Genomic DNA, 17397 nt, shown 5'->3' on the forward strand with positions numbered 1-17397 from the left:
AGGAAACCAAGAAATTTTTAGGTCTTCTCACTTTGAGGTAAGTGGGACAGCTTTGATCACCTTCAAATGCAAGAATAAGATGAAGGAGGAAAAAATCATTACTGAAGAAGTTGGTAAGGGAAGTTCTCAACTTCAACACAGTCAAAGGAGTGAGGACTTTGGAAACTGCCCCAAGTACTCCTATACTTCAAGGGCACAGGGGGAGATGAGAATAATTTACAAAGGACTTCAGCATGGGGTTGAAGGTTAAAGTCTGTGAAGTTATTAAGATACTGTTTCTGAGTCTAGAATGAAAGACAGGTCTTGGACAGAATACACACACTTCCCAAAGGAATTTCCATAGTCTTCCCTTTCCATGTCAGCTCGGAAATTATGGGAGACACCTGAATTTGTCACCCAAGAACCACCTCAATGCAACCAACAAATTTATCCTAATAGAAGTAAACAGGAAATTCCCTTCTAGAGTTTAGATTTTAAAAAGGCTTAGAATTTAAAAAGATCCTCAGAAGTTGCTGTGTGTACATCTAAGAGAAAGATTGCTGGGACAATTTAAAGAAAGGTGGAGATTGGGCAGAAGCTGTGTCATGTGGCTACATTACACTCTGTAGCTCCTTTTGAGGAGATCAGGAAGATCAGGGACAGCTCTAGGCAATTCCAGAGAGGTAACACAAAATTCCTCCAGGAAAGGATATAGTAAGAAAGTCACAAGTAGAAAAAATTGAGGGGTTTATGGTTTTTTTTAAAGAAAGTTGTAGAAAAGATCCTTAAAACGTAGAAGGCGGGATTATTATCTTTCTGTTTTAGGCAGAGAGTGTAACAGTACAATTTCCTCACAAAACAAGTTTTGCTTTTTTATTCCTTAGCACACACACTCAACTTACCAACACACAAAAACCATCAAAACATGTGGAAGTGAGGAGCTAATTTTATGGCACTATTTTTCTCTTTTCCCCAAGACATCATCATCTCCAACCCAGTAGCTCTACCTCACTGCCAAATCCAAGTAATCACTGGTATTACAGCAAGAATAATAGAAGTCTATAGATAAAGAGGAAGAAGGTGCAACTGCTGCTCAGGCTGTGAAAAGGAAAATCTGAACAATCAGCTCAGAAATGTAGGTAAATCGTGAAGCATTGATTTCCCATTGCTTGTACAAACCTGAATCTTCCTGCTTAATTGTTATTTTACAACTTTGTGCTTTCCTCCCTGTACGAGGCCCAAAGAAGTAAACACTTTAACACAGGGATAAAAAGCAAAATTGATCTTATATGAAGTGTTGTCAAATGAACACGGCAAACAAGGGGAATGTATCTTAACTTAATCTTTAAGCTAGGCAGAACTTCGCACAGTCCATGGAGATTTTCAAACTTATAAAATGCATAAAACTCAATACTTATCTTAAATCACTATGAAGAAAATCCATTTTCTTAAATCAGTGACACTAGCACACACACTGAAGACATAGCAAGGATAGAATTTATCAAAGCTACATACTACTAACAAAGCTACAACCATGTTTTTATTTAACTTAGCCTGACTACAGCAGAAATTAAGCACACACAAAAACAATTATTCTGACAGAAGCCAAGTGCTCAGGCTCTTAGAACTCTGACAAAAGTAGCTGAAAGCTTTATTTGCAGCAAAGCTCTTGAAAAACAGTACTTATAAAGCTATAAATATTGTATCTCCTAAAAATCAAAAGTTTTCTCAGAGGAAAAATAAACCTCACAAGCACTTACTATCTCCCTCTCTGCAATCAGCAATTTCAGCAACCTTTGTAAGATGCTGACTACATTTATTTTATGGGAACCTAATTACAAAAGCCTGTAACACAAGAAGTCTGTCAGTACAGTCAAATCACAGGCAGAAAACACCAAAATTAAATACGAAGATCTGGTTGTGAAACTGAATTCTATTCACTGCCTGCCTGCAATGTTGTACCACACACATATACAGAGCTCTTCACTGTGTGTTCATTTGCAATAAACTTTCTGGAGTCTACAACAGTTCTATTTATTATTTTCAATACGAGGGGCTCCTAGGTTACCTCCTGTGCTCAAGGTCCCTTCAGCATGATGTCACCTGGGTGGGTCAGAAAAAGGATTAGGAAATTTAATATTTAAACAGACAGCAGCCAGATCACACTACAGCTCTTGATGCTGCTACAAGTAGTTAAAGCTTTGTTTGCAACAGTGAGAAATTAAATTCTGTGATGGGACAGAAAAATCAAGCATTTTGTGGCTCATGCAAAACTCAGGAAAGATTTCACAATTAGAATAATCAGATAATTCTACAAGCTCATTAAGAATATAATTCCATTAATTCACTGACTACTGAAGAACTTTATTCTGGGACGTTATTTCAGATAATTTTTGATATAATATAAGTTCTGAATTCGTTGCCAATCACAGCTCTGGAAAAGCTGATTTACTTAAAATATGACAGAAAACCTAATGCTGTATGTTTCTATTTACTGCCTCACTGATGACAGTATTATGGCTGTATTATACAAGTGGAATCTCTTCGAAGTTGCAACATTTTAGTTTCTTAGCACAGAACATTTAGAACCCTTCTAAATTATTTTTTGATACAAATACATGTAACACTGTTACCAGTAAACCAAAGTCTGTATCCAAGCCTACTAAATTATTATCTCAATATTCTGTCAAATTCCTAACCTAGGATTCCCACCCTATTGTAGGATGCCAGAGCTGAATGTGGAATTCAAGATATGACTGTACCTTTATTTTATGCAACAGAAGGCCTCTTTTCTGGTTTTGCCAACTTCCACTCCTAACAGCTCCTGACGTTCCATAAAATGACAGTTTACCTCAGGTTTTTATCATTCCATACTTGCAAGTCTTTCATACTTCTTACAAAGAAGCCACAAAGTTCCAGTAAGAATCTTGCTTCACATACTGCCAGCCAGTAGAGTGCAGCAATTTTTGCAATACTTACTTCAATTTTACAATCTGAAAGTACAACTAAACCAAACTGATCTGTTTCCCTTTTTTCATAAATAAGGGACTGTATATACAGGATTTAGCAGCAGGTATCAGAGCCCCAAACAGTATTTACAGCCTTTTACTAAAAGGTGATTTAGAAACCAAGAATATATAAAAATAATTAAAATCCTGCCTTGTCACATGCCAAAAATATGAAATGTACAGAAATGTAAAACCCACAAGACAATTCATATTGCTCATGGCCAGGGGACACTAGGACAGTTGAAACCAACAGGACATAATGTTGCCTAGAAAAGTTATCTTTTCAATAGTTCACTAGTGCCAAAAGCCACTGTAGGTCACTATGCAAGATAGGAATCTTCAAATGCTCTTTTTGGCCTCTCCATGTAGTCTAGACATACTGCCATGACAGATGCAAGGTGAACGGAATCCATCCAAAACAGTCATGGGAAAGAAAAAGAAAACAACTAATTAGAAAATACCGACATTGCAAAGAAATTACTACAAATTCAGAAAGAATTGAAAGAAAAGAGACAAAAAGTGTCATTAGAAGCAGCAAAAAAATGATAAAAAGGCAGCAGCACTAGTAACAGGAGATGGACTGTAAAACACTGCAGAAAAAATGAGCTGTGGTCTCCTACAAATTTGGAATGGGAAGCAAGAAACAAAAGGAACTAACTCAGAAAAAGCAAGCAAGAACAGCAGCTAGAGCATATTGTTCTTCACTCCTGAAATATTACGGTGAAATACACACTAGCATTAATTCACGTCAGCATCTGTCCCCACTGAGCACAATGGCTACTATCTTACGTCCTTGTATTAGCCTCCTGCTCAGCATATGGAAACCGAATGAATGACATAATCATTCAGAATAATATTAATTATGCAAACAATCATTAACTTTTCTTTCCAAATATTGAATGTCACCTAACCTCATATTTGTTAAGTAAGCCATGGTAAGGTTCTACTTGATATTTTTCCAGTTTTAGTCTTCCTACATGATTTTAGGTTCCTGTGGGATTATTTATTTATTCATTATCAGGTATAGTATTGAAACCAATATAACCCTATGCTTTCAGCTGGTCACAACTGGTCACTCCAAAAACCTTTTCACAGACACACTAAAGGAAGATGAAGTTATTTTTAAGCTAATATGAAATTGAAGCTACTTGTCCTTTTTGCCGTTAGGGTTTAAAAAGAAAAGCGATGCAAAAACCTAATCATGGTTTGTCAGTGTAAACCCCTGGGGGCTGTACAAAATCTACCCAAGCAGACAAGAAATAAAAATTATCATTATTGTTCAGCAGATAAACTTAGAAAAATCAATTCAATCCATTACTTCTTCAGATGCTTTAAGGTTACTGAAACAAAAGCTGAGAATGCAAGATGCTCCACGTACACAGTCATCAAAAGCCGCTTGTGAAGAGGAGCGGAGAAGCGGAAATCCCCGTGCATCAAAAACATCCCAACAATTTGAGCAAAGATAGGTGTCTGATCTTGAATAGGAAAAGGGATGAAATCTCTGGTGAGGTTTTAGCACCACCACTCTCCCCAAAAGGTACAATCATTTCTACTTCTACTGTGTAGTTACAGTATTTTCAACCACCACAACACATAGAAAGAGACGTTTTCTTGCAAAAACTACAAAAATCTTGAAGATGTATTTACTAGAAATCATGACCTGAAATTGAGAAACTCAGCAACAGACAGGCAAGTACAACATTCAAACACATTCAACTTTCAAGTTAGCTGTATATAAGCAGAAAGGTGGACTGCAGCCTATAGATAGAGACAAGACAGACAGATAGATATAATGGGGATGTGTAAGAGCAATGGAGAGATACCTGTTATCAGGGCCTGTGATAACAGGAAATGGTTTTAAACTGAATATGGGTAGGTTTAGATTGGATATAAAGAAGAGCTGTCTCAATGAGCGTGGTGAGACACTGAAGCAGGTTATCCAGCTAAGTTGTGGATGACCCATTGTGTTAATACTCCCTGTTAATATTTGCTTTTCTTGACTCAGAGAACTCCTGTTATAACTAATTGAAAAAGAAACTTCTGTTTTGTAAACTCATGCACTTGTAAGGAAATGTTCTGATGATGAAATTTCAGTATTATCTAGTCCTGACAGAAAAAAAAAATTATTACTAGTAAGGAGGATCAAACTGCAGGCTCTTCTTTAAGCAGTAAATTAATTCCAGCTCCCAGTAGAGAAGATGATTGCTTGAGCCACCTGAACATCCTCCCAACTAGCTCAGTGACATCAGGTCAATCACTACAGACACTCCAGGCCAGAAAATACACCTGGCCAGTTCCAAGGTCACAGTTATGCTTGCTGTTAATGGGCAAATCCTGTAGCCACTGGGCTCCAGGTGGACCTTGTTTTCTTTTTTTTTTTTTTTTATTAAGAATTTACAAGGGTTACTCTGAATGACTTTAATGCACAGCAAGCAGCTGCAGCACACTGGCAGTTATTTCAAGCAGCCCTGTGACAGCAGAGCTTCGATTTCTGAGGGCTACTTCAGATGTTTTTAAAGAGCTAACGCCTACTAGATTTGAATGTTCCACTAGACTATCAGTCACTACAAGGAAGACAGACAAAAAGAAAACCTGGCAGCAATTTCAGAGTTTGAGTATTTCTGAGAGCCCATCATGGGAAACACAACCAGTAGAGTACTTTAAGAGCAGGATGTCAAAACAACTGTAGAGGATTGCATCCTACTTTTAACTAGAACACACCAGTGCAAGATAAAAATCTCTCAAGTTACATGAACAGAGGAAGATTAAGTATTTGTACAGGATCTAAGACTGTTGTACTGAAAGACAAATGACTTCCTAACAACCTATGACCCGAAATCAAATGTCTGCTCCACCAAGCCTACCTGAAATACATATAATTTCTGTTTCCGTTGCTTATTTTTAAAATGGGGATAAGTGCATCTCTACCCCATGAGTACTACAAGAATAATTACACTAGAATACTACATGTGTCTTAACGTCTTAAACAAAAGTATTTAAACAAACAAAATTTTACTACTCAAACACAAATATTGCTAATTTCCCATGTAGCTTTGCCCATCTTTAAAATGGTCCTACTCCAGCCATTACTGATAATTTAAAATATGCAGAGCACCCTTGTACTGTTTTCTTTGAAAAATAAAGATTATGGCTACCTCAGATTGGTAAATTAAAGGCAAAACCAACAAAGATCTTCAGTCAAGTCACTTAAATGTTTCCTAATCAACTATTATCCATTTAATTCAGTTTTGAAACAGCAGAATAACCAGTTTTCATTGGCAAACTATTTTTCAATTCACAGATTAAATGAATTAAGAAATGCTGCGTTATAGTCTTACTATGCCAAGCAACCTCTTGGCAAAAATAAGTCAAAGACTTTAAATCCCTACACTTAATTAACAATTAGATAAACACCTCCTTTACACAGTCCCCCCAAAAAATTTCAACACTCCCACTTCCCCTTCAACTTATATACTCCCAACCATAAAAACACATTTAGTCTTAATGTTCAAAGAACAAAACATACATGCCATATTTAAATAAGAACACAGGAGCAGAGAGGGAAACCTCAGTACAGATTTGCACTCAGAGACAAAAAGCTTTAAGATGTTTCATTTTAAAACACAACCAACTGTGATAAAGTCACCTAACAAATTCCTCATAGGTGCAAGGATACAGGAGACTAGCAATGCCCTTCTGTTCTGTAGACAACATTGTACAGTTTCTATTCTTTCATGCAAAAAACACATTCCTCTCAAAATGGGGAAGCAGTAGCAGACTGACCAGGTATACAGTCTACCTTTCCAGATAAAATACCTCTTATATTTTACTCCAAAACTACGTGGGACTTAATCATGAGATCCAAGTCCTCTGCAGTCCCACATCCCAATGGAGCAGAAGTGCATATATGGGGTCTCTAACGAGGAGCATTAATTTCAGCACATGTAAACTTAGAGTGCTGAGGTTTTATTATGAAATATCAGCACAGAACACTCCGCTAAACTACAAATCTGATCTTCCTCAGGAGACAATATGCATGCGTACATATACAGATACATACGGGATATGTATACATGTATATAGAGTATATCGTTCCAGCTACAGCAAATTACACCATTCATAAGGAAACAATCAGCTTAGATATGTGACAACAGAAATGAAAATATTTCAACTGCACTAAAGCTCTCCTATATACACTGTGAAAGAGAGAAGGCATACCAAATGAATTCGGCCCTTTAAAAAAAAACAACATGAAAAGCAGCTTGTGTACAGCAACATCTGAATGAAATTAACCATATCCAGTTAAAAAAAAAAACCAAACCGAAACACAACAACAAAACACCAGCTTGGACTTCACTTTGAAATACAAAATAAATCATCTCTAAGTAAAAAGTATACATAGAATTTTTCAGTATTGCAAGCAAGTGCCAGCAAATATGCCATGAGAAGACGGTGCAATTCAGATGACAGGTCTGGAGATACAAGGAACACCTACCTACAGTCATGCACATAGCTGATGAAGGCAAACGTGACAACTTTCAGACCACATTTTGTGACACCTGCGGGTCTACCCGGGATGCACGTAGCCAGAGATGCATTTAACACTTAGAGGAAAGTGCGCGGCCACACTACAACGGCATTCATGAGGTACATGGGGGGAAAGCACAGGCTCCGAGGACCTCAGCCGAAGCACGGTGCAGAATTCGTACAATTTATGCCGCTTTGAAGAGACACAAAAAGCCTCCACGAAGGGAGAAAAGCTGTCGGAGGACTCCCGTCCTTCTCCCACCCTCAGCAACAGGGCAGTGACACCTGACCGGCCCCAGTTGCCTCCCTTTTTCCTCACGGCTGCCCGCACCTTCTCCCACTCCCGGACGATCGCGTCTTCAGCTGCTGCCCCGCGGTGTTGTCGGGCGGGGAGGGCGCGGGGAGAGCTCGGGGAGAGACCCCCGGCCCTGGGCTCGCCCAGGCCTCCCGCCCCTGCCCGCGCTCCTCGGCCCCACGCGGCCGCGCGCTCACCAGGCAGCGGAGGGAGGAGGCGGCGGCACTCGGCCCGGGAGCCCCGCGGGGCCGGCGGGGCACGGGGAGCGGAGCGCGGAGATCCCGCCGGGAGCCGCGTCCTCCCGGCCCGGATTGTCACAGGGAAAACATGACGCGGGCGGGGAGCCGCCGATCTCGCGGGGCTACCGCGCGGCTCTCGCGAGAGCGCCGGCCGCTCCCCGCCTCCGCCCGCCGCCGCGTCCCGTGCGCGAGCACGCGCGGCTCGCTGCTGAGGGCGGAGCGGCACCACCTGCGGCTGGCACGGCTCGTCCCCGCAAAATGGAGACAGTGCCCGAACGGTCAGGCTCGTTGGTCTTCTGCAAGCGCCAGGAGGAGCAGACAAATGTTTGTGCATAAAAACGACCAGAAAAACAGGTCAGGGAAACGAAACACGTAATTTAAGTGGGGATACTGATAGAATTGATGTATTGGACAGTCAGTGAAGAGAAATGGATGCTGTATGCAGGGACAAAAAGTGCAGAAAAGGCAGGACGAATCACATCTGTTGACAAGCAGGAGTATATTAAAGCATTTGCTTAAACAACATAAGCAACGTGACAACAAATAGTAAAACTGTCACCGTGGAATGGAATTCCAAGTCTAAAGAAGAATAAAGGATACAGTGAACACTGTCACGGGTTTAGATAGTGGCAGCAACAATGGTACATCAAGATCAGTGAGGCCACAGTGGCAAGAAACAGCACAGTGAGAAATCTCAGTTATACCCACATGAATTGATAAAGTTCATACAATATTAAGAATGTCATGACTGAATCAGTAAACATTCATAGACTAAGTGGGAAAACTGATGAGGAGCAAGAGGAAAACTGCATATGTTTCAGTACATCAGCCTAAGGTAGGAATACAATGGAAGCTTACAAAGATTGGTGATGTGAAATAGTTGAACAGGAAATGATTGTTTATACTCTTCCAGCGGAAGAATTAGAACATAACAGGAGGAACTAATAGATGAAAAATTCAGAACAAGGAAATGAATTAGTATTTCCTCATTCATATATAATTAAGCTGTAGAACACCTTGATGTAGGACAAAATATAGCAGAAGTTTACCTGGATTCAAAAAGAGACTGGAAAAATACAGGAAAGAAAAAAAAAATCAGTTTACCAAAGATATCTCCTCTGGTTGAAAAATGTCCCAGCCCACAGAAAGCCCTACAGTATTTGGGGACACTTTACTCTGTGCTTGCTCCTGCCTTTCCTTCCCAAGCCATGGGCCGATGGCTGGCTCAGGCATGGTACCAGTGGACCAGAAATCTCATTCTCACGTACTTGTCCTACAGCCCCTGTCTCCTGAATCTCTCCTCAGCAGCCTTAATGCTTTATTTTGAGTTATGAAGTGTTAGGGGAGGTCCCTAAGGGTAGAGCTCAGCTCCTTGGAGGGACTGTTGCATTTCATGAAGTAAGTTCCAACCAAAATTGGACTAAATGTCACTGGCCACTTTGGAGACCCATCCCAGGTATCGATGGCTTTTCATTCTGCCCCCTAAAAGGCAGCTCAGGGATGCACAGTGTTTTGCATCAGAATAAAACCCAAATGCCTTGCTTTGAAAAGTATGACCCAACCAAGCTAAAAATCACAGACTAAGAAAAAAGTCTCTGTTAGCAATTTACCCATGTAATATCAAGGATGATGGTCAAGATAACCCATTTTTGTTCAATAAGTTGTAAGATTTTAGTTTTAGATAGACTCTAACTACACTAGCTAATCTTTTGTCTAAAGTCATAGTCAAACTCTGCTGTGAATGAGCAGCTTCTTTGTTGATGAGACCACTTGTGCTAACAAATACCACCAAAAATGGAGTAAATTATAAAAACATTTTAAAGCATTCCTTAAGTGTTTCAAATATGTCAGCTAAAGGATGCTGTGTAAAAAATAAGCTTTAAAAAATCAATAGATACATGAAAACACATTCACTGCAGACATGTCCAGCAGATCTGCTATTCCACAGAAGAGAAAGCAGAATAGACAGACACACTCAGCAGTGTGTGCTCTTCTCCATGCTCACGTGCCCCACGCCCACACACATTAGTCACATGAAGACAAAAGCTTATCATTAACTGCAGCTTTTATGGCTTGCAGGCTCCACCTGCAGCCAAGCATTCTACGATTCAAGGAATTTCTTAGGTTTGCAAATGTCTAATGCTTTTAAATATTACGTTCACAAAACTGCAAGGCTTTCTGTTTTGTTTGTCAAGTCTTGACCCCGCCCATCAATGACGCTGCAGTACTGAGAGTGAAGGGCTCTCCCCTTGCCATTTGCCTGGATGCAGGTGCAGGGCGGGAGGGGGGTACGGGGGCTGTTTCCAGAGGCTCACTGATGTCAGAATTGAAGTTACACTGCAGGACTATTGCTATTCATATTTGTGAATTCTCACATGAAACTTGTTTATTAGATAGCAACTGTTAATATATGATATTGACTACATCCTTTGATAAGTCAAGTCACTTCCACAGTTTCTCCTTCAGAACTGGACCCCCAATGCCTGAGCTACTGTCTGCATCTATAGCCAGCTGGACTCAAGAGCTTCTGAACTGGAATAAAACCCAGCATGGCAAGTGATGCAGGATGAGGAGGTCTATTCCATCCCCCTGTACTAAGCAGGCAAGTATTGTCAGAATTACTGAGAACCCAAACAAAGTAAACAGCATTCTAGCCTACTAGTAGCTCTAGTAGGTCTGAAAATAAGGATATAAATAAGGGGAACAAGTCTACATTTGCTCTGACACTACCAATGGCTGTCACCACAATTCAGCCACCTCATCTGGGAGTCAACTACCATTAAATGAAAACATAGCACTTGCATCGTTTGGAAATTGCAGAGGCTTCTGAAACTCATTGCATACTAGAGGAAAGATGAGCCCTCCAGCCACCTCCAGCTATATATTAACAGAGTGAAAGTAACAAAAAATAGTTGAGAAGAGTTTTAGGGGACAACCCTAGACATAATCCAGGAATACCTGAATCACAGCTTTTCAGTGGGCAACATCATTCAACCTCTCCCCCTCCTTCACAGCAAGCATAAGCAGAAGTATTCAAAACTACAAATCTCAAGAGTTCAGCCCATAATGTCCCTGACTGCAGGACATTCATCCTCCATTTCTATTTCCAAAATAGTTTCCATCTTAGCTTCAAAGCATAGAGGAAGGCCAAGAGAAAACCCATATGATCATGGAGGTTTCAAAGGAAAGGAGGCTATAGATATTACCTCTGTTATCTCTCTGGTCTCACCTCTCCTTTAAAACAGAAATAATCCTTCAAGATGACTGCAGACCTCTCAAGTCCCACCTACAGTTTTCCTCCTTCCCAACTACACTTGGACTTTCTTCCAGCATTTTGCTCTACAAGACCTGTTTTACATCAGCGATTCCCTATTACTTTGTATGAGTTACTGCATTATTTATTAGTTTAAAATTTACTGTTGTGTAATCCCATCAAATGTACTTTTAATCTTAAGCAATGAAGAGAAAGGCATGATTAATGACAGAACAATGCACAATTTAACATCAAATGTTTTTCTGAAATTGTTAGTAATTATCCTTTACTTTTTTAGTAACCACATTTAACTCTTCATCATCTTCTGATCCAAACATTTCACCAGGGCTATGACCAATTCTACTCTCACTATTTTTGTAAGATCTTTTTTTATAATCCAGTGCCTAGGACAAGACCCAACATCCAGCATGAGGCTACCCAACCCAGCATGAGGTTTTATTCTTAACTTCTTTTCCACAATGCAGGATAATTTTGGATCATTTCAGAAAATGGGAATTTATATTTGAAATACCTCAATTAACTGTGTTTTGATTTTACTGACTTCTCTTTTTCCAGCAGACTTTGCTAACATTGGCATGCCTTGCTGTTGTCATGGCAATGAAAGGAGTCTGTATGGTTTGGGATGTGACTCAGAAAAAAATTTATACAGAAATGAGCCAACGATTAGAACAGAGGACATTGAATGTTTCTGTGCCACCAGTTAATAAGTGGTCAGGGGAAAAAAAAAGAAAGATCCCAAATCAGAAGAAATGATACTGAACAAGACTTGATTAGATAGAAGACATCAAATCATTATTACTTGTGACCCTCTCTTGCATTTAGGTCTCTATATATAGCTTTATCACCCCAAGAGTAACTAAAATCACAGTGATTGCCTGGGCAGTTACGTAACTGAACAGAATTCAGATGTGCCCAAAGAAGTTACGTTCTTAGCATTTAGAAATATGAGGAGTCTTGTGTTGTGGACTTATCCCAATAAAAACAGTCTCAAAGCCATCATCTCTGTGAGGGCTTCTTCAATGGGAAGGCTCTTCTCATGGCTCACAATTTACATAAGGCAAAAGAGAGGCAAGTTTGCCAATTAAAAGATGAGGAAAGGAGCTTGTGGCAGTCACTGAAGAGGTGTGGACAGAGCAGTTGCAAGCACTAAAGGCAACCTACACCAATCTATGAAGTGCATGGAAAAATTATTTTTAGCAAGGCCTAAAATACTATTCACCTATGTCTTCTATATATTACTCATGACAACACTGGCTCTTTTCCTGTGGATTCAAGGTATGTGAGGGGAACTGTTATTACATCATTTGCCTGTGCAGGGATGCCAAATGTGAAGGCACTGAAATATATGCATTTGTGTCAGTCCTTAATTTCATCTTCTGACTCATGTTCTTGAGTGGTTGTTCCTCTGCCTAGCACTTCCTGTTCATACCAAGCTGAGCCATACTAAATGTTATTTCTTAGAACGCAATCTAAACCCACATCCACATGGCCAGCTGGCTCTTACCCCAGTACAAATCATCAGTGCCACATAATCAGCAGTTTCAGAGCTCAGGATTGCAGGTAGTCATGTTACTTCTACTGTTGGACTCAACTGTGAAATGCTGAGTAGGAACCAGTCAGTCTGAAGTAACCTCAAATTTAAGATCTAGTTCAATCCATGGCCATCTCTCTCTTTCTTTAGCTATCCGGTAACTTTCAAACTGTTTTGCTCAGCCTAGCTTTATATCAAGGTTCCACACCTCATAGATGCCCTTGGCCAAGCCAAGATGAAAAATATTCCAGAGAACAACTGGGGAAAACACATGGGAAACAAGAGGGGTTTGCACTGAAAAATAATGAACGATAATCTGCCAGGGAAATTAAAAGGATTATATGTGAACAACTAAGTAACAACGGAATTCATACACAAGACTGATTCCAAACTAATCTATGCATGGGTATGAAACATTTTGAGCATATGTGGCAAGCAGGTTACTAGGACTTCAAGAGGATTAGTAATTCTCTTTAGCTCAATATGGTAACACAGCCACATTGCAGCAAAAATATTGTGTCACAATAATACCTATATAAAGATACTGGAGAGAACTAAACAACAAAAGAGAATGACCAATGGTCAAAGTACCATTCATAGGATTGCCATTCCCAGCTGCATTCTTAGGGGTTGTTCACAATTCCTTTGGGGTCTCATGAGTGAATTTTGGTGCTATGCTGTCCTTTAAAAACCCCCGTTGCTCAACCCTGTAGTGTGTCCCCACTTCCCATGCTTTTAGCAATACCGTCAGGAAAAGTGCCTGTCACAAATGCTTTCCTCCATCATGCTCTGCAGTCTTTCCTGCTCAGTAAGACTTCCTCTGAATGAAAACATGGGGAAAAGGCAGCACAGAGCTCTAACAACCCCTTTTTGCTTACTACTGGAGACTTTTCATCTGTTTGCATTTTGAGTGGAGAGGTTATCCAGCTTCCATGGCCCTGGAGCTGCAGGAGCAAATAGACCAGTTGCTCTTGGCAGGACACAGGGGGTTGGACCCAAGCTCTGCCAAATATAGCACGCAAAAGCTGTGTGCCCATCCCCAGCAACCTCAGAGCCCTCCCAAAAGGGAGCACCCACAGGGTCCCACCAGTTAATATTCACAGGGAGTTGCATAATATCAAACTGGGCTCAGTAGCAAAGGAACACCTGAGCTGTTTTGAGCAAGCACTGTTCTGGTTTCTTCAGTGGAATCCAAGACAGGTGAAAAATTTAGGAAAGAAAGACTAAAGTTTCTGCAATTCATAAGCACAGCACTGATCCAGTCCTTATTTTCATAACAAGAAAAAAAGCCTTTATTTAGAGGGCTTCAGTTAAGCAAAAAGCTTCAGTGTTTTTCATTGAGGCCATCTGAGCTTGAATAAGTCCTCTTCCTTTTTATTTCTCTCTGAAATAAATTACACATCTAACTAGTGGCACAGGCCTGCTTTTAAATTACTCTAATCATTTTGCACAGATTCAAAATATTATTATCCTTTACCACAATTGTTCCATGCAAGATCTTATGCATCATTTTTTTATCAATAATTTTATTTTGTAAGTCAGAATATACAATAATTTTATAAAAGGCATTGACAAATATTAAACCTAGGAAAAGCATTTCTTTATAATTTATAAATTTTTTTTTTATAATTGTGATTTAGTTTTTCTTTGCAAAATACAAATGCATAAGAAAGATAAGAGCTGTCCTCAAAATTAGCAACATTCCAAGACCATGATTACACACAGTACTCAGGTAATTGAAGCCTGAAGCCCTGAAAGATACTGTAAAACCTTTTGTCTGTAAAGCATATTCCAATGCATTTCTAAAAATGTTTAGCATTTTTAGAAAGAATTTCTTTCCCCATGTTATCTAGATCATTCTTCAGAATAAAACAGATAAAAATTTAAAAATCAGATTTTTAAAAAAAAATCTTTTTGGAAAAAACCCAAACTTACAACTCTATTTTTGTCCCAGAATTCCTCTTTCTGAACTTGAGCTACAAAAGCAATTTTGATCTTTCTCTAAGTTTATCTTCCCTTTCAATTCTGACAGCTATGTTTCTTCCTTGCTCATGCTCCAGTCCACCATTTCACTACTTTTCCCTCTCTTTTCCTAACAGCTATTTGTCTAATCCTCTAACCTCGGGGGTTTAACTGCCTTTTCTTTGCCTTCTGTCAGTTCATTAATATTTTCTAGTCTTTAACTCAAAGTGAATATTCTAGCTGTTGTCTGAAAGCTGTACAATGAGGAATCATCCTTGTGCTTTCATGAATCAATAACTACTCTGTAAGGCTAAAAGAAGTTTTTCTCTTCCCACTGTTTTCACATTTCCCCTCATTCCATTTGTTCTTGCATTTATTTTTTTTTTCCAGCAAACACCACAAGACAGATAATATCCTCCCACACCTTTCACTTTGAGATCTCACAATATTTTTCAAAAAGAATCCTCTCTCCCTTAGATTGGGGGGGGGGGGGGTGGGCTGGGGGAAAGTTACAAATAGGATAGAGTTATCTCATCCCAATATGTCTAACACAGGCTGTATTTCTCTTCAGCATGTTACTTAATATTCTCCTTTTTCAAGAAAAACCCTGTCTGTGTAGAAGAAAGTTCCAAACTGCTTTTTCCTGTCCCACACAGCTCCTTGGGCTGCTTCCACCACAACACCTGGCTGCTGCTGGGCAAGGAATGCACCCACTCACAAGAGAGACTCAGAAGTGTAAATGTCGCTTTCCAAATGAATACTGGAAAGAAATCTTTCACTTGGAGTGCTATCATCATCTTCATTTCAGAGAGGTAAAAACTAAGCCTAGACAAATAGAGCAACTTTTCCAATACCAGGGTTTAACTAAAAACCCAGAGCTCCTTCCAAAGATATCTGGATTTGTATGTGCCATGAAGTCCTGGACTTGACAGACAGAATCACAGAGCAATCAGCAGACATTTCCTCTTTGACATAGCTAATTCAGCCCTTAATCAGCCAGAAAAGAGATGAGTTAGAACATTTATATCACGAAACTCTAATATACACTTCAGCCAATTCCATAATGAGAATTATGAAAACAGGTAGGAGCTGATAAAATGGATTAAAAGAAAAAAAAAATAAGGGAAGTAAAAAAGAGCAAGGCAAATACACAACAGACAGTTCATATAAAACCCTATCCTAGACCTATTTTTGAATTTTCTCCAAATAGACTATATGAAGCTCTACGTAGTTAGTGTTAAATCAATTTAATTACAGAATCACATGGAAAAACAACATTAAAAACCTTTCACTCCTCTTCCCAAGAGTGAAACGAAACTACCACCCAACACACCTTAGTAGTTTTCTTTTTTTGTTCTTGTTTTTGTTTGTTTGTTTGTTTTGGTTTTGGTTTTGTTTTTAAAAAGCCTGGAATTCTTCTAACAGAAAAAGAAAAACATAAAATAACCCCAAGTTTTGCTTTGAAATGGAAAGCAGTTCCATTATGTAGAAACGTTTGCCTGCATGAATAGAAAGCTCTGCCCTTTGCACAAACAGGGCTGCAAAGAGCATCCTGTTTAACCAAGCTGGTGTCATAAAGAACAGCCCATCAATACATCCTCTGAGTAATTTGCATATTTTGGATGGGATGTAAGTTACCCCTATTTGAACTTTATGGATCATTTTTTGAATTAGCTTAAAAATTCTTTATGTCAGTTTTCTGCTTCCAGCTGAAGCACTCACTAAGTTCCTACTCTCTGCTATCACATATAGAGTTCACCATATCAATATACAATTAAATACCTGCTGTCCCAGCCTTTGAGCAGGGAGAGGCTTTGGGATCCTTTTTGGTCCCGGTCTCACATTTCTATTTCAGTGAGGTTATCCAGTGCTGAATATTGGTGCTAAGAACAAAGTCCAATCTATGGAATTAAACATACTGATAAGACAGGTGCCAGAATTGCTCATTTCAGTATGGTGACGTGGGAATGACAATAGGCATCTCTTTTCTGTTGTTGTAGGGTGTCACAGAAATAAAAACTCCTATTATATTGGAAGGTACCAGGACATGGTACATGGACAATGCCTAAGGACAGTGGATGGGCCTGCACCCACTGCCGTCTCCTACACATCCCCTAATGTTTGCTGCCTGCACTGTCCAATACAGTGACCCTTTCCCACCTCTCCCAGCTTCTCCTCAGTGTCATTCCCCTGCTGCCCTCATCCACTACCCTTTCTCCCCTTTTTAAGGACATTTTCCAATTTGTCTCTCTCTCATCAACATGTGAACATGTGACCTAGTCCACTACGCTGCAAGGCCAGCCAGCCTGCAAATACACTTTATTCTAGCTGGCCTCTGCTCAGTGCACGTAACATGACCAGTGCAGCAGCCATTCCCTCACGCTGCCGGGGGACCTGTGTCCTTTAGCCTGGCACAACGGAGCTTCAGCGGAACACTGTGATCCAGTGCTTGGAAAGGCAACATGTCCCACTTCAGTGCTTGTTTGCATGAGCCTCATGCAGAGGAGAGGCTCCAGCATTGTCTGAGTACAACAAAACTTGGGGCAAGCACAGGAGTGAGACAGTTTGGTATTTTATTTTCA

The 17397-nt window shown here is 39.8% G+C and overlaps 1 protein-coding gene across 7 annotated transcripts in view; it reads right to left on the minus strand.

Annotated features, from left to right (window-relative positions):
- The window catches only part of HERC1 (HECT and RLD domain containing E3 ubiquitin protein ligase family member 1), an 83056-nt gene extending 75150 nt beyond the window's left edge, over window positions 1–7906 (minus strand). For 5 of the 7 annotated variants that reach the window (XM_083870685.1, XM_083870688.1, XM_083870687.1 and 2 more), the window contains exon 1: window positions 7846–7905. The gene's annotated coding sequence lies outside the window, so the exon portion shown is untranslated. Of the gene's footprint in view, window positions 1–7845 lie in introns of all 7 variants that reach the window. The other 2 variants (XM_083870689.1, XM_083870686.1) reach the window with 1 other exon arrangement.
- Window positions 7907–17397: the final 9491 nt, after the last annotated feature.

Source organism: Zosterops lateralis (assembly GCF_965231275.1).
Source record: "Zosterops lateralis genome assembly, chromosome: 13".
Lineage (NCBI taxonomy): Eukaryota > Metazoa > Chordata > Aves > Passeriformes > Zosteropidae > Zosterops > Zosterops lateralis.